The following is an 18,688-nucleotide window of genomic DNA, read 5'->3' as shown; positions in this document are numbered from 1 at the left end:
CAATCGCATGGTAAAACACAAACTACATCAGTTTTGATTCTGATATCATCCACTATCACTGTGCTGGTTGATGTGAAATGCACGCTGGGATACTTGTCAATCCTTAGACCACAAGCCTTGTTTCTGTTGTCGTCCATCTCCTATTTCAGACTTCATCTTCATGCTAAAAAACAAGGCTGTCAGACCAACTTTTTACAGTTTAAAGGCACAAAAATTTCCAGTGCTAGAGACTTTATTGCTATAGCAACCGGTGCATTGAATATTTGGCTGTGTTTGGACTAAAAACAGAATGGAGATGCACTTAATGCAACACTATTACAAAAGCAGAGGCTTAGTCACAGCCTCCCTCCATAACGCACACACACACACACATACAGTGAGACAAACACAGTGACCTGCATCTCAGCAGGATATTGGAGTTCCCTTCCTAGCTGTGGGACGTCTGTGCTCGCGAAGGGCTGAAGGAGAGTGAGAGAAATACAGAGGAGGAGACGTGTGAAGGGTTAGTGAGTTTGTTGCTAATGAAGATTTCGCAGCTTCAAAGCACTAATGCTATGTACAGAGACGTGGCATAACAAGCTCAGGCAACAACACCCCAGGGTGCGTTCAAGTAAATGATATAAATCCCATTTTTCTAACGGAGTAGACGGTGAATGTGTATGGAGTTATTAAGTGTTTGAGCTTTTAGATGTTAGATGTGTTAATAAAGGCACATGCTTACAGAGAATAACGTTTTTAAAAAGTTAAGATTATTTCTTTTTTATTTGATTGTTATGGACATACCAGCTCAGAAAGTGAACAGCCCTGAGCTCGAAACACTTGTTCTGATTGACTCCAATGGTCCTGGGGGTCCTAGTGACAGAGACAGCGAGACCTGGCTGAGTGTTTTCTCTACTGTCTCCCTGTATCTAGGCAACAGCAAACCGCCACGATTATTACATCATCTGGCAGAGTGGGCCTCCCATGTATTAATCTCAAAGCAACACTTAGCTGAGCTTAGTGAGCGCTGAGCGAGAGCAAAGGGTGCTTCACATGTAAAGAGGGGAGGATGGAGAACAGGGCAGAGGGTTGTGGTCTGTGTGTGAGTAAATTTGCGTGTGTGTGTGCATGTGCGTGTGTGTGTGTGTGTGTTTCACAAAGTAGCACGCGGGAAATTGTATGTTATTCATCACATGCTTTTGCAGAGCGGTGACAAAAACGGTACTACTTGAATGGTTCATGGCCTCTATTGGGGACCTGTAGTAACTGCAACAATACTGGCCAAACTGGGTAGAGTGCGTTTTCATTCCCAAACACAGTACAAGCCATGGAGTGAGTTTTGAGGGCCAGCAGTGTCAGCACTGAAAGTGTTATGGTTGAGTCAGTGGTGCAGATCAACATCCTGTCAACCCTCTCCAGATATATAACAGCTATTTTTGCACTACGTGGCTGTAAAACTCTTATTCACTGCCCTAAAGCATAAGACAGTGATACTGCATTTTTGCAACCAAGTGTATTGTAATGTAACAAATTACAAGTACTGCCTGTGAAGTCCTGTTCTATTATGGCTCATTCCTTTGCGCCATAGACTTCACTGTTGCCCAAAAGCAACTAAAAACCCATAAATGGGCCGAACTGTTGCCCTGGTGATTTGATGCTTCATCACCATGAACTTGGCCGCTGTATTTTGTTTTAACCTTATTCCACGAACACAATTCTACCTTGAATGCTCAAAAGAAAATGACACATGTATCAGTCCACAGTTGAAAACAGTCCCCAAAAAAAGCACCATTTACTGCACTTTGAGTAATCATTGCTAAAAACAATAGTGCCCAGTTGTTTAAGGGAATTTGTGATCTATTTTTAAAGGGATTACACCCACCAACCATATCACAGCACAGAAGAAAGTGTGCATCTACCCATGGACATGAGGCTTGTGCCTGTGGCAACGTGAGATGTATACATTAATGGTGTCCTTCTGCATGGGGTGACTTGGCTTGGCTTGGCTTGGCTTGGTTTGGTTTGGTTTGGTTTGGGCCATCAGCTCAGCACAGCAGGGATTTGCATTTCCATTACAACCGGGCTACCTTCTTGAAGGTGTGTCTTTAACAGATGATGGCTTGTCTTGAGTGGTGATGTTAAAAGCAGTGGGCTGATCCACTGCGTAAATTCCCTTTATTTTTGCTGCATGTGTTTTTCCACATTTTCCAGCAGGGCAAATAAAAGAAGTTTACCTGTTGGATGTGAGCTGTCTGCAGCTCTTGATCTAACATCTTACTGTGGCTGTTTCTGCTTTCATGTTCCTCCCTGCAGTATTATTAGACTTGCCTTTATTGAAGTGGAGCTGCTTGCAAAGTTTCCTCCAATTCAGTAATAACACCTTTTATTTCCTATAGATTCTTCACAATAAAGGTCTCCCATTATTTTGTTATTTAAAAACTTTTATTGTGAAGTACCAAAATAAGGAAATCTTGTGTTTTCGAGCAGCAACTTTACACAACTTCTAATATGGCGGATAGCCAACATGAAACAGTAAAATTAAGTAGATATCTAAAGTTAAAAACAGGACACAGTGGAGAAACTAAACTCCAAACCAGAGAGTTTCCGTCAGAAGCTACAAAAGTACTGAGAGCTGAACACACAGAGACTTTTAAAAACGCCTTTCTCTCTGGTCTCCTGCAGACAGAAGTGAGTCAAGTCTCGCAACACACACTCTTGTTTAGGAGGGGGCCAGTAATGGGGGGTTGGCTGCGGTCGGCCAGACATCACCGCTACCCACTTGAGGGCAGGCGGCCCGGCTTTTGGACCTACTCCAGAGAAGGTCCATCTCTTGTGCGGCTTGGCGTGGCTTGGCGTGGCACGGTGCGGCCAAGACTGACAATGGAAAAAGGGTACTAGTTCCATTATATTAGAGAGATGTCTTCTGTCAATATCTCCAACCCTCAGCAACTCACAACAACACAATCTAGACTGTGAGAGGAAAAATATATGTTTTTGATTTGGGGTTAAACAGTCCCTTAAAAGATGAATGTCTCCAGTAGGAACAAATAGGCTTCAGACTGAGTCCCACAGATGGGCTAGGAAGTCAAAATGCACTTAAATGCACTTTAGATTGACATTTTCAAATCATCCACTTTGCGAAATGTGGATGATTTGATGGTGACGGTACACACCCTGACTATTTAAGGTAATAGTAAAACCGGAATCAGGAAGTAGTATTTACATTATTGTTATTTTCATGTGGTATTAGAGGCACAATCTACCATATTTTACCATCTCAGGCTTTGTATATTCATATTTGAATCTGACCTAGAAATGAGGTGTGCAAAACATTAGTCTGTTTTCTCCAACATTCACAAACAACATTAATGTAGACAAAAATCTGAACAGCATCCAATTATATGAAAAACATCCTCAAAAAAAACAAACGAACAGCAACATAGTGTTTAAGGGACTCGTTCTGTAGCAAAACTGTGTGCAAGCAAACAGGATGCCATACACTCTCCTCCTCCTACTTGCAGCCTCTAACCACACCGTATGAATAATACATTTAATGCATCAAACAGGCTAATAACTAATACAGTTTGTCATGCCACCAAATGACTATTAGCTCTGTTTACTCACTTCTTAATCAGTTTCCTGAAACAAGTGTCTTATCGTGTGCACAAGATGTCTTCTTTAGCCACCCTTGGCCTCTCGATGGAACCAGATGTCTCCATTCTGCTGCCCATCAGTGTGTCTCTGTGTGCACATGTATGTGTGGGTATTGTTTGAGCCCACATGGAGCTCTGCAGTTATATTTGTGCACTGCTGAAACCAGTAATGCGGATAATTGTTAGGTATAACAATGTGCTTCTGAGCCGCTGTTAGTGATTCACCTTTTGTTTAAAAATCATATGTAGTCTACACTACATTAATTAATCAGGCCATGTGATTTTGCTGTACAATTCACAGCATCCACTTTGGCATTTTAATAAACTCAACTTTTAAAAGGGCAATAAGGAAGATATGTTGTCCTATATTGTACAAAATGACCTTAATATATCCATGTGAGCTGATAGGATTATTGATAAATACTAGTGACTCAGTGGTTATTTGGCAAGGTGCTGAGATTTGTAGCCTTTAAAACTCAATTTCTGTGTCGGAGAAATCCTCGTTATTTTGATAATATCCAGTGTTTTCACATTTCTTTACTTGAACGCCACCTTATGCCCTGAGGCCTTTTGATTATATGAATGTCTCTCACCCTGGAAATTTAATTTTACAGTAGAAAAGACATTTTTGTCACACTAATTTGTTTTCCCAATTAACAACCGCCTTGATTATGTTACCTGGCAGTATTTTTCCAGGTGTTGGAAGCGCGTAGACACAGTTTTAGCTGTGATAGCTGCAAGTGATGCGTTAAGGACATGCTGAAATATAAGTTGAGAGGCAGGCAACATTGTTTTTAGGTTGTTTGCCAATTTAACTGATTGTGTTTTTAGCAGACAACACAGTGTAAAATATTGTCAAAGCCGTATTTATAAAGTTGATTTTAAATTATTTGTAAGTAAATAGTTTCATCAGTATTTTTATTTACATTCACCTTCCTCTTAGTGGTTGTTTATTTTTATCCTGTGAAGCACTTTATAAAACCAGTTTCAACATGAGCACTATGAATGAATCGTTAATCATCCCTCTGATGTTTAATAATCATAATGGTTGAGATTTTACAGTGATGATGGTTTGCACAAATGTGATGAATTAGTGGTACAGATGCTACAAAGATCCACAGCCATGCGTATTGACGGCTGCTCTGGCACCATCGGAGAACCTCGCTGATGCAACACAGGCGGTGAAATTGCATTCCTCTACTGTATTTCTCATTGGCAGGTCTAATGAGTGATGCAAATGCTTGTTTTAGGGCATTTCTACAGCCATTAATGGCAAACTGTGGTTGTAGAGAAGAGGCTCGTGCATATCCACCCAGCACCACAATTGTATGTCAAGTCCATCTTGTTTTATGGGGCATAAACATGGAGAACCACAAAAGTCACCACCAACAAACTGCAAGCCTTTCTAAACAGATTAAGACACATCCTTGGAATATAAAGGCCAAATACAATAACAAATGAAGAGCTCTGGCAAACCACACAACAAGAACCACTTGAAGCACAAGACAAACGCAGGAAAAGGGGCTGGATTGGGCACACCTTGAGGAAACCTCCCTCCAACACGACCAGACAGTCCTTATCCTGGAACCCACAGGAGAAAAGAAACCCAGGAAGACCAAAGAACACATTCAGAAGGTCTGTCGAGGCAGAACTCAAGGAATCAAGAACATCCTGGAAGGAAGTAGGCAAGATCGCTCAACACCGAACCAGCTGGAGAAAGTTTGTGAATGACCTAAGCTCCCCAAGGAGCAAAAGGGTTTAAGTCAAGTAAGTCACCACAATGGTACGTAGAGATTTATAAAACAGAGCCAGGCGTACACACTGTTTTATAAATCTGATGAAAAGATGCTAAGGCATTTGTGCGTTCACACAGTTTCAGTCATGAATATACACCGTGTTTTATGCATCTGGCTCCAGTACGTTGACACCAGAGATTGAGGTCCACATCCTGAGTCTCGAATGTGGTTAGGTTCAGGCAACACAAGTGCTTCAATTACGAAATAACGAAAGTTATTTTTGACTAATGCAACATTAAACAAAAACCGCCATCTTCTCCTAACCTTAACCACGTGCTGTGAGCACCTCAACATGACCATACAAACTTCAGTCATGCTTTATGTGCTGCAAAGACTGAATTCTGCAGCCAGGTGACTGACAGACCATTACCTGTTTCGTTTCAGCCTGGTACTGTATGGCAGCTGGCTACATATCAGTATTTTAAACACTATGAGTAAGTCTACCTACACATTCCCAGGTAGGAACCTGTGACTAAAAGAGAGGATGCGTTGTCATTCAGGACGTTGAGGTTTTTAATTCCCTGCTTGTGGAGTTTAATCAGGTATTCAAATCCATTTAAATCCCCTTTTTATCTCTTGCTGATTTTTTGTTTGTTTGTAATGTTGATTATTCATCGATGACTCGAGAATAACCTGTAAACTCATCATATCCTTTATAAGCCGAAACACTACTCTCCTAAATAGAAACGTTCAGATTATGGACACAATTTCCCTATTTACATTTAATAAAAAGTTATAAGTGACTTGACCTCTTTTATTTCTTGCGAGGTTTTTTGATGTCCTGCTGATGTGTTTCCATCAGCTGTGTGTTGCTGCACACAAGCAGCAGTATGGCTCTTGGAGTCCAGTGTGATTTGTCAAAGTAGTCTGACATTCAGCAGAAACTGTTTCTTCTTAATACACCAAGAGCACACTGCAGCGGCAGAATATTTTAATAAAGATGCTGCTGAGGGAGATTATACAAGCACAAACTGGGTATTTCACACAACAATATTTCTTATTATGCCCATCTGCAGTCACAATAGCAAGCCTTTGTCCTGGTTTCAGAGCGCCTTGGGTGGTAACTTTGCTGTTGTGAAGGGTTTTGTTCAGGGATAACGGCCTCAATGAATAGCGGGTCCAGAGGCAAATAAGATAGAACTGAAATCAAATCAGAAGCCTCCAGGGCATTAAGTGATTCATCTAAATGATTTTTTTTTTTTTCAAATACAAGATACAAACTATTTGGTAATGTGATTTTCAGTGAAAGCACACAAGGTAATTCCACAGGGCTGCTTGCTTTTTTCATGCAAAAAAATTCAACAGCAGATTATAAGACAGATCCAGATCAAATTTTATTAGGATCTCCTACTCAAGCATTTTCATTTCCCCTTTACAAATAGATACTACCATAGAAACTGAAGCTAGAAATGGAGACCAAAATAACTGATAGACAGTAAGAGTATCTGACATCAGTACAGTATGTTTACACACACTGAACCTTAATTGTGCTTCAAGGAGAGCAGTTCATTACTAGAAAGCACTCAGAGAGCACCTACCTTCACCATGGCTGAGCAAACCTCCAGATGTTACTCTGATTGGCTGATGAGGTCTGTGATCTTTTGACAATACCCAAATTCTGTCTACGAATGTTAGGGCTTTGTTAAAGGAGGTATTGAATAAGATTTAAGTGAGTCAGGTCCACAGTTACTGAGGTATGGTTGTATAAATTCCTCGTGATACTGTAGCGCCACCTCTGGACAAAATGTCATCAAAGTCTGCAGCATCACCTGGAGTATATACGTGCACATTTTGTCTATATTGGTTGCAGTTGCAAAGTGTGTTAAAGGGTTGTGGAAGTCATCTCCAAAAGGTTTTTCCACATTTTGGCAACCAGTTAAAAAAAATATTTCCAGGTTTAGCATAATATGTTCAAATTATGTGCCTTTTTTTTTTTGAAAATTAGATGGGATTTACTGGAGAATTGGTGATGAATATTTATTTCAAACACTTAAAACGGGAAAAAAAAATATATTTTTTTGATGCTAGGAGATATGTATTTAAACTTGGCTTCTTCTTAAATGGTAGGGATGAACTGATCCTACTTTACCTTTCCTGATACCGACTCTGACCCTAGGTCTGTCAGTTTGCCAATACCAAATTTGAATCTGATTCCAGTGCTCTCTCTCCCAAATCTATAAATCTGTATACCTCAATTGAATGATCTTTATATACTGCAAGAAAACATAAGACCAGGGATTGCTGTGGCACCAAAAAAATGAACAAATAAATGAATATATAACAGCTGTATTTAAAGTAGTCACTTCATGGATGATACCCAGTCCATCAGCACCAATATCAATCTGGCTGATGAAAATAGGGCATACTTAAAGCTGGTGTAGGCAGTTTTATTTTTGCCTCATTTGGCAAAAATCATATAATAAACTGTGAGCATATTGCAACTCAAGAGGACTGAGGGAGAATTAGACTTCTGCACCTCCTCTTGGCTCTGTTTTCAGGGTTTAGAAAACCAACCACAGGAGACTTTGGCAAATTACAGGTCATGTCATAGAGAGAACGTTACTACTGGACTTGTAACAACTGGCCACACTGCAAAGCAACCCAAAAAAAGAAGACAGACTTATTAAAAAAAGAGAGTCTGTGAGTAAATCAAAAAAAGTTTAAGAATCTGCAAAGTGTATTTAGAGTGAAAAGTTGCTCATACTGTAGACCTCTGCCAACTGGAGCTAAAGGCTCATAGCTGCAGCTTGAAGTTCACATTTATGTAGCTAATGTTAAGGAAAGCCGCAACTTGCAGTGTGTCCTCTTCCTTACTTCCAGTACTTACAGACCACCTCGCTAAAAGGAGATCAGGCAGCAGCTCCAGAGATAAACCCCCAGTCAGTGGCTGGAGCAACCTGAGATCCAGCCAGCACAAACCCCATCTCCGGGGGACTGTACAGCTCCAACTCCTCGCCGGATAAGCAAACTTTCTGTTGCTGCTGTTACACAGTTAGAACTGGTGCTACCACTGGCCACCAGCCTGCTGTGACTGGTGTTTGCGCTGGCCAAACGCGAGCCACTACAGCAGCCAATCGAAGGTCCGTCTCCAAGCTGCTGCCTGTTTTCTTACTGGCGAAGCAGTCCACAGCGGTGGGGAGTGAGGAAGAGGGACCGTGGGGTAGTTGGCCACCTAATTACTATCTTATTTGTGGTCTGATGAACAGAAAGAGATTTCTACAATGAAATAAGATTAAATAAATCACTGTATGGGAAACACTGTATGAAGCACATGCAATGCTTGTGGTCGTCAGGTGGAAGGAGCTTATTATGGTTTTGTCCATGACTTAACTTTTAGCCAAACTGAGTGGTTTTAGAGGTATCCTTTGTGTTACATAAATATAATTAATATTAGGAGGTAATAAACTGGATGCTTTCAGACTGGATGGCTGGATGTGTCACTTCTTGACCTGACGTGTTCCACTTAATAATCATGAATGGGTGTGTGGGATATTGGTATTCTGCACCAAAACATGCATAGTGTGTTGACTCAAGTGAGCAGAGAGTTTTGATTTTTTTTTGGTTTTTAATGGGCTGACAAAATAATGACTTGGAAACGATGTGCGTGCTTTTAGTCATCTCTGCCTCCTCTCGGCACACAGCGTGACACACAGCACACACATGCCCAGTCTTTAAAGTGGTCAATCTAAAAGCCCTGTAGACAGACCAATGCTCTCTATGACTTTGTCTATACTCTTTCCTCTGGATTATGTGAGATTTTATTTTGTAAGATTTGACAAGGAGAGTGGTGAAGTTGCCCTCTGGTGGTTGCTTTGTTACCTTAGAGAAAAAGAGTTCAAGTCTCCACTTTTGAGTTGACTGAGTCTGGTCAGCTACACATATAGCTTAACTCTGTGCAGTGAGTCTTGGTACAGTGGATGTAAAAGAACTACATCATGCCGTCACAGATCTTGCTGACAATCTCTACCACCTCTAAAATGTAAATTTTAAAATCTGGTCAATAGAGATTGTTCTAGAGTCTGATCCGAGCCGCTGAAAGGTGTATGTCAACACTTTATATCTCATGCAGACTCCACTGAGAAAACCAAGACAAGCTCCAGAATTTTCCATAATTAGTTTTGAATTAAACTGTCACCACCAGCGGGACACCAGACTGTGTTGTCACTGTTCTCACCTCTGTGTGCCGTGACACATCGGAGCACAGGCCACAATCTTTAAGCCTCTTGTGTTTCTGTGGTGACGAACAGATCTATCTAATCCCACGCAATTAAAACGATTAGCGAACGCTGAGGCTGCTAAAAGGCCTCAAACTGAACAGCTGGATTTCAGTGATGTGCCAGCGCACTTTTGGGAAAACTGTGCTTAGTTTGAGCACTTCAGAAAATACAGCACATTGCTGTAAAGTCCATTTTACCCCATCTCATCAGAGCAGCAAAAATCACACAGAGAAAGCAGTCAGTTCTGTATTTATTCAAATTGTTTTCTGCTGGTTAACTACGATTCAAAAAATAACTGCTAAATTGACTCAAAAGTGAAGTCAAGACTATCCATGAGATTCTTGATGGATCCCTATCAAGCGGAATATTACTGATATTCCACTTCCTTGCTCAAGTTGTTCTGACGAGCCAAGGGTTTGCTGTTGAGGCCAGGCTGAGGGTGCTGTATGCCAGCAGCCTGCTGGAGTCAAGTAAAAACCTCTTACATAGGATGTTTCCAAGTGGGCAGAGCCTCCTGATTAGAGGCTAGTTAGGGACGTCAGTTTTTGTTTGAAATCAAATATAAAAGAAGTTAAAAACACTGTTAATGCAGGGCTGTTCTGTTCCAACTGTGAATGCAGGACAGCAGCCTGGAAGGAAGCTCCACTTTATCACGGACGTGATGAAGGTTGGACGACAAATTACAGCTTTTTGGATGAAAGTGAATGTCAAAGCAGTTGTTTCTTCTTTACAAACACCGGCACTTCACAGGTGTTTTGACTGAACACCTGTGAAGTGCTTTTCTGAAGATGTTTTTTCTGATGCTGTGCATGTGTGCTCACATGTCCATGTACATGATACACAAACAGAGTTTCTGAGCTTCCAGCTGAGTAAACCAGCTAAGTGGTGCACCCTGCCATGCCTTGCCACGTTTTATCCTGTGCGTGGCACCCCCCCACCCACACCCCCCACCCCCCCCCCCCCCCCTTGCCTGACTGGACGCTGGTTTAGCACATTAGTATTAGCACTCTGAATTCCCAGTGTGGACATATACCACCTGGCAGGCATCACCGCCCTGCGTGAGTCAGAACACTCAAGCCATTAACACACGGCAGGTACCGTGGCACTGGCAAAGGATCAAGCCCATGTGGTAATGTTAACCTTAGTGTCCACACACACACACACACACACACACACACACACACACACACATAAAACACACACACAGCTTCTCTCCTGCTCCGACTCATACTGATCCTATAAGCGCTCCCAAGAGTGCGATAGACTGAGATGACTGCTACCACCCAGCTTCTCTACAGGCTAACCCTGCACACAGCACATTCTGTTATCAGCTATGGAGATGTTCACTTTGGATGCTGCCAGACAGAACACACACACACTCAAATCAATTTCACGCCTGATGGAATTCCGATTAAAACTACATGGGTCGATAAAGCTGATTCAGATTTTTTTTTATTCCTCTGGTATGAATTTCAAATGTAAAATCAAAGATTAATTCAAGAACATATTTGCTTCATGTATCCATTTTATTTGTTTCTTGATGCTTGAATACTGTAGGCACGGCCATATCCAGGATTCAGATATACTGAGATCTTAAGGAGATAGTTCAGATCTTTTGAGGTGGGGTTATTTGAGGTACTCCTCCATATTCAGTGTGTTACACACAGTAGATGCCAGTTGGCACGCCTCCAGTTTGTTGAAGCAGGCTGGAGTCCGACACAGAAGCGAAGCAATGGGTCAGCAACAAAACCTATTTTAGCCACCTAAATAAAAGTTCCACCGAAAAAATCAATATCACTTTAAGTGTATGGTATATTGAGAATATTTTCAGTGCTTTAACTCACCGTCAGACAGCGATTCAGGACGAGGAACTGAAGCCGTTATATCGCTCTCTTCAAGGCCAGTTCCATTGACAAAAACAGTGATTTATCATCTTTGAACATAAGATCTGCTGGTCTATGGCTGCCTTCATCAGTTATTTTGTTTGCGTTATTGTGTGACTTTGGTGTTTGAAAGGGATTGTTCTGATTCAAGAATTGAGATTATAGATGGGGCAATGAAACCGTGACAGAAAGGTAAAGCAGTGAAATACTCTCACTATAGCATATACTTAAACTGTTATAGAATTTTGGAGGTGGGACTTTTTCAAGTGGCTAAAATGTGTTTTGCTGCTGCCCCCTATCCATAGGAGTACATTCCTTAGCTTCCAAGGTGGTACTCTTGCCTGTTTCTTCAAACTGGGGGCGTGCCAATTGCTATCTACCGTAGGTAATACAGTGACTATGAATACGTACCTCATAACCCCACTTGAAAAATACAAACCACCTCTGAAACTCAGAATTGACCCAGATGTCCAGCCACCTAAAACAACTTAAAACTGGCCACCAATCAAACTGTCAAATTTTCTGAGTATATAGGTGAGCACGAAGCTTTATATTTTATCCTTATAAAGCTGCTATAGTTTTTTCTTTTTTTTGTATTTATGTATCAGAAAGAGGTCGCTTGTAAAATTATCACCTGAATCTGCAGCTCTCCTTAGTTGTGCAGAGCCAACAACTTTACGTTTTGATTCACTCTTAAACATTGGCACTCTTGGCTGCACCAAGTCAAGTCATGCTGCGCCAATTTTTGTTTCCACAGTCAGTTTAGACGCACCATGCCACACTAAGCTGCAATGGAGATGGACCTTCTCAGGAGTAGGTCCAAAAGCGGGGCTGCCCGCCCTCAAGTGGGTAGTGGTGGAGTTTATTTTCTCTCCCACGTCCTGTTTTTACTTTAGATATCTGCTTTATTTTACTGTTTTACTTGTTCGCTACCCACCATATTAGAAGTTGTGAAAAGTTGTTGCTCGCAAAACTTCACATTTCCATATTTTTGTGCTTCACAATAAAAGTTTATACAAAACAAATTCATGAGGGACTTTAGCCATGGATCAGCACTCTGCTTTTAAACGTCATTACTGAAGACAAGCCAGTTTAAGACGCACCTTCAAGAAGGTAGCCCTGTTGTAATCAAAATGTAAATCCCTGCTGTGCTGAGCTGATGGCCCAAGCCAAGCCATGACTGTCGAAAGCAGTATTTGAGCATCGTTTTTGGCTGCAGCAGGCAGTTGTTTTCAGAAAAAAACTCCAAATGCCCATCAAACAGCAGACAGACACAGTTAGTGACTAGCTGGTTAATTTAATGCAGCATTTAGCAACTATAGAGACCGGTATTTCCCGCAGGAGATGGTAGGGACCAAAAACAGAGCTAAAAAATAGCAAATATTGGACATATTCATCAGGTGTCCACAAGCACGGCTCCACATAATTCACATAAATGAACAACTGTTTGCTCACATATGGAGCTGAAACCCTCCATCAAATTCAAATCAATTCAAATTTCACCAAATTAATTAGTCAAGCGACAAAATTAATCAGCATCAATCGTGATTTTATTTATTCTTTGAAGACAAAATGCCAAAGCTTCACCGGCTCCAGCTTCCGCTGTGTGAGAATGTGAGGTTTTCTCAGTCTTCTGCGGTAGTAACCTGAATATCTTTGGGTAGCGGCTGTTTGAACCAATTTAAGGTTCATCTGAAAAGTTTACACAGGCCGTATCTTAATTACCATGTACCTCTGACAGAACCAGGCAGCAACACCCAAAAAACTACCAGATACGGTCGATGAATCAAAGGGCGGATCTACCCTTCAAACAGATGCACGCTGCATATTGACAGGGCAGAGCTTCAGGATTAGAAATCCTAGTTGCTACAGGGATTGCCCTGGCCTCTATACAGCAGGGACTCTCTGTGCAGGTCTGCACTGCATCATTCTGCCAAGACAGAAAGATCCTTTTCACAGCTATTTTCGACACGCTCCGTCCCCATGGTGGCCTCTTTGTCTGGCCAGGAATCACTGTCACCTTTGTCACCTTGTAAGCAAGAGCAGGAGTTTCTGGCTTTACAGTCCTCGAGGGATACCTTTACAGTAACTACACACATAAAACAGCACACATGTGGCGCGCAGAATGCTGCAGGGGTTTTTTTTTTTTCAATGAGATTACATCGTTCAGCCTTCGTTTCATTTGATCACGTCTTTTCACCTTCTGTTTCTCCGTCTCTCTCTTCCCAGCCCATCATGATCTCACTCTCCACTCTCACTCTCTCTGTCACTCTGACTCACTATCTCACGTACCCAACATGCACACACTCCGTCAGTGACCACTCACCATTCAGCCTCGGTAACACACCATGACATACACGAACACGTTCACACTTGGACATTCGCTACAGCAGAGCTTCAAAATTAGCAGCTACTACTGGCATGACACACCAGGAGAGGGAGTACAACACACACTAACACACTGTACAATCACACTCCTGGAGATGATGAGCTGCAACACACACTTGCACGTTCACTGCTGTAGAGCTTAATACTACCACAATAGCATAAGCATATCCGTCAATGGCGCGTTATGTGTTTGTGTGCCCGTTTTCACACCGTTATATCCCACACATACACACATGCGCACCCTGGCCCAGATCCCTCTCATGAAGCAGCACTGTTTGGTAGAAATGTACAGCAGAAAAGGGGGTGGTGGGAGGGGGGGGGAACGCTACAGCTCCTGAGTATCTCCATGGAAACAGGCTGGAGAGCAGCATATCCCACTCGGCGTTCTGTCAGAGACTGAGGATGAATCCAGTCCTCATTAGGGAAGCCGAACCACACCACACAGCAGGCGGTTGATTCCATTATTAATTGCAACAGCTTTTTCACCCAAAAACACACAAACACACACACACCTGGATGAGGGGTTTCCTCATGCTCAAAGTAGTCGATACACTCCAACTAGCTTCAACAAGAGATTCTCTCCTCAGGCTGATCAATGCAGATTGTATGATCCGAGTCAGTCTCATCCTTGCCCATCATCGATTTTCCTTCAAACGCGTCACAGTTACCATTTTACCTCCTGGATTTTGTACAGTAACTGACGGCTGACATGGAAAGTGTAAATCATTTTTGAGCAGTGTTGTCACAATACTGGAATTTCTAACTTCAATACAATAACTTGAACAATATTCATATTCAATACCTTTTTTGATACAAAAAAAAACTGACATTGAAGGAATAACATTCCATATTATAATAAAAGATAAATATAACAAGGCTCTAACATGACAACGATGACTTGTCTTTTCATGGTTAGAAGAGCAAAGTGACTGTAGTAATCATTAACAATAATAGAGAGCGAGAAAGCACAGTTGCTACCAGTGTATCGATACTGCGGAAAATGAGCATTGAAACCAGCAGAATCGATATGTATCAATAACCTGATACTTCTGATTACCCTATCCTCAAGTCCAAAGCCTTCATGCTCAAAAAATATGCAGAAGCAGAATATTTAATTAAAACGAACCCACTGAACTTCTAAGAATTTGCTGTTGATGCTGCCTCAAAATCCCACTGAGCTATAAACTTGAGAGTGTAGGTCATTTACTCCGAGATGAGAGTGAAGTGCAGAGAAGCCTTTCACTGAGGTTGTTTCAGACTGATATTTAAAAGGGTACTTTGCCAATTTTCACCCAGCCTTGTATCATAACAAGGTGGGTAATCTAAATGAGCTGTGGAAAACGTCCCTCCATCTTACCAGCGCCTAGATCTACCTGCTCACCTCCCAGCAAAACTTATCTGGCAGAGTTTCGCAATCTCTTGGGCTGTTGCTCGAACTACAGACTGTACTTACACATTTTTGTATTGCCCACCACCCATGCTGCCACCGTGGACACAAAGAGTATAGTAGTAGATCAAGAGGCAGACCTCTTCTTCTCTCTCTCAAACTCGGACCAAAATCCGATCAAATCGTAAAACCAAATCAAATATTAGCCATGATTATGTTACTTTGTTGCCTAAATTGTTTTCAGAAACGTATTGTAGTGCCCTGTTTAGCTGCAATAGCGAGAGTTTGTGAATCAGAAGCGGGTGCCATACTGTTTCCTGTAGTGTAAAAATCGAGGCTGAAAAAATAAACTGAGATCAAATGGTAAAACTAAACAGTGCTGATCAAATATAAACCAAGATTATGTTATTGTGTTGCCTGTTTCTCACCTAAAATGTTTTCAGAAACATGTTTTAGTGCCCTGTGTATCTGTTATAGCGAGAGTTTGTGAATCACAAGCGGGTGCCATACTGTTTCCTGTATTGTAAAACTGAGATCAAACGGTAGAACTAAGCAGTGCTGATCAAATATAAACCAAGATTCTGTTACCGTGTTGCCTGTTTCTCACCTCAAATGTTTTCAGAAACCTGATTTAGCTTACTTTGAAACTGTAAGATGAGATTGTTTGTTACCAGCGGTGCTGTGCATTCTGGTAGTTGTAGGTCTTCTACCTCTTGATCCAAAGTAAATGCCACAGCCTTTTTTTTTTACACTTTCTCTGCTCATGTAGCACCAATTTCAAATGATTTTGCATCTTTGTACTGCATAGACAGCCTAGTTTTATGAAAAGAAAATCTTTCCAGTGCCATGAAATTAACATTGCAGAGAGAAATTCAAGGTGGACACTAAACAGCACTCACTTACAGATAGTAGTGGTAGCAAGCATTTATGCTATCATTGCTTTTCTGACTTACCAACATCATGTGGTCAATACTCAAACCCATTTCCAAGTCTTACATATCCAACACATTCAGCTAAATCTTGTGCAACTTATGTAACCCACAGTTATCTACTCAGGTCAAACGTGAAGTGTTTCCACATGTTCTTAGTACAAAACAACAAATTGTATCAATCGTGCTTTCTGCTGCCAATACCCAGCTCACTCCTCTAAATGCTCTCTATATTCAAACTCATATTCACTCTTCCACTCACTCACACACCCACACAGCTCATCTCGCTACCTAACATGGTATTGTACCAAGCACCACTAGGAGGGATTAAAACTGGGAACCAGGATTCTGGTTATTTCCATCCAGCTTCACTTCATTTTTGCCACACGACTGAACATCAGGTGCCCAAGAAACATTGAGATAACAGAGCTGAGATGAAACTTTAATGATTCCCGTAGGGAGTCTTTGGTCACCGCAGCAGCAAAAGGATAAGGGTATACTGTAGACAAGAATACAACAGATGAAACATAGTGCTGAGTGAAGATAGGATACAGTAACTCTTCATGCAAAAAATGCCAAATATTCTTTAGTTCCAGCTTCTAACATGTGAGAGCTTGCTGCTTTTCTCTGCTTTATATCACTGTGAATAAGATATTCTTGTGTTTTGGACCACTGGTTGGTAGAAACAGAACATGATGAAATTTTTCACAATACACTGACATTTTACAGCCCAAAAGATTAGCCATGATTCAAGAAAATAATCTGGTGATTAGTCAGCAATGAAAAGTGAAAAAGAAATAAAAATAATCACCAATAATGAGCTGCAGCCTCACTCAGCATATGCAGCAGTTACCAGTGAGGGAAAGTACATGTGTGTATTAATGTACTGCTTATTAACACTGGAACTACAATTGTATATTTTCTGTTCTTATTTTAACTCGAACTGAAAGTGCATCAGCTGCTAAGACAGAAAGATGTTTATCAGTCATTCTTGAGCGTTGGGGGTAGGGTGATTTTTGCTCTTCACTTAGGCTGGGAAAATATATTTTAAAAGATCGAAGTCTTCACTGTTAAACACTGTAATGGGCCAACCTCCCAGAGATTTATTTTTTTCTTAAGTAGCATACATAATGGGTGTCAGAGGTAAGATCTGAGAGAGCTGACGTCTTACGGAGTTGACATAAAATTCAATATTTATTAATTTTGCAGCAGTCGTAGTGAGGAGCCATTTTATTTTTTTAGACCTGCTAAGAGTTGTCTAAATGCTAATCAGAATACAAATTTTTAAATCATAATTCATGTTTAGTTTTGATTTAGAAGGGCTACAGTTCTGGTTGAGCCACACTGGGTAGCAGTATTATTTAATGAATTTATCAAAAAGTACTTGAGCAGCATCACGGCCTTTTTGGAAACCAGAAAATTAGACACGAGTCCTGAGATATAGCTGACTCCTTTTATACTTGATTAAATGATGTTTTTGGAGAAATCCAATGGAGTTGACAAAAATCTGGGACACTTCTTTAAAGGGCTAACATTTTCATAAAAAATGTATTATAAAACAAAGATGATTATACCAGTACTTTTACACCAGTGTTATCAGTACGTGATGTTAGTTTAAGATTTTAAAGGCTTTTAATAGTTTGATGTTGTGAATTTTTGTCTGGGATGTGGGTGTTTTCTGGCACTGGGCAAGTTTAGAAGTAAAAAAAACCCGAAAGTAGATTAAAATATTTTATAAATCAGATCTATTTCATACATATAAATCCTTTAAAATAATGTTTTACCCCAGAAACAAACAAACAAACTTTTTTTTTTTTATCTGAAACAATCTTGCAACAAAAGTCTACAGCAGTGATTATCAAAGTGGGGTCTGAAACATTAAGATTAATTTATTTAAATTATCATGATATAATTTTTTATATTATTATTTAAAATAACCACATTCATGTCTTATTAAACTTAAATGCACTAAGAGTGAAACACCCTCTCTTGATATGTGTGTGTAGTGGAGTCGACTTGATTTACCTTTGATATTTTGTTCAGGTACAATGGTACTTGCAGCCAATTTAATTGATGTCAGTTTCAGGTATTCTGTGTTGAGATGGGGTAGATATTTTTAACACGTCTATTAACTTTTTACCACATTTTTCTTGTGTTGGTAGAGTATATAGAAGTGTATAGAAGTGTAAAAATAGGCTACATTACATAATTTGGGCATAATCTGTCTTGGAAGGGGTCGTCGGCTGAAAGACAGTTGAGAACCTATGACATGAAGCAGGAGAAAATACCAAGGTGTAACTAGACAGATGCAAGAGAGTGACAAGTGAGAGAGAAGATGTGAAGTAGTAACACTTTGAGATCTAAATAGGTAAGCTGCTAAAAGAAGCCAAATCCTGAATCATTAAAATGCAAGTTAATTGCTGGATCTCAGGAAAGCGTCACTCCCTGAGGTGGTT

At 40.7% G+C, this 18,688-nt stretch overlaps 1 protein-coding gene across 6 annotated transcripts in view; it reads right to left on the bottom strand.

Moving 5' to 3' along the window:
* Positions 1 to 18,688, bottom strand: part of dlgap2b (discs, large (Drosophila) homolog-associated protein 2b) — a 142,979-nt gene that overhangs the window by 109,916 nt on the left and 14,375 nt on the right. The gene's annotated exons all lie outside the window — the stretch shown is intronic.

This window comes from Epinephelus lanceolatus, chromosome 13 (assembly GCF_041903045.1).
Source record: "Epinephelus lanceolatus isolate andai-2023 chromosome 13, ASM4190304v1, whole genome shotgun sequence".
Classification (NCBI taxonomy): Eukaryota; Metazoa; Chordata; class Actinopteri; order Perciformes; family Serranidae; genus Epinephelus; species Epinephelus lanceolatus.
Note: the sequence above shows the minus strand (reverse complement) of the source record. Positions and strands in the feature narration are given on the sequence as shown.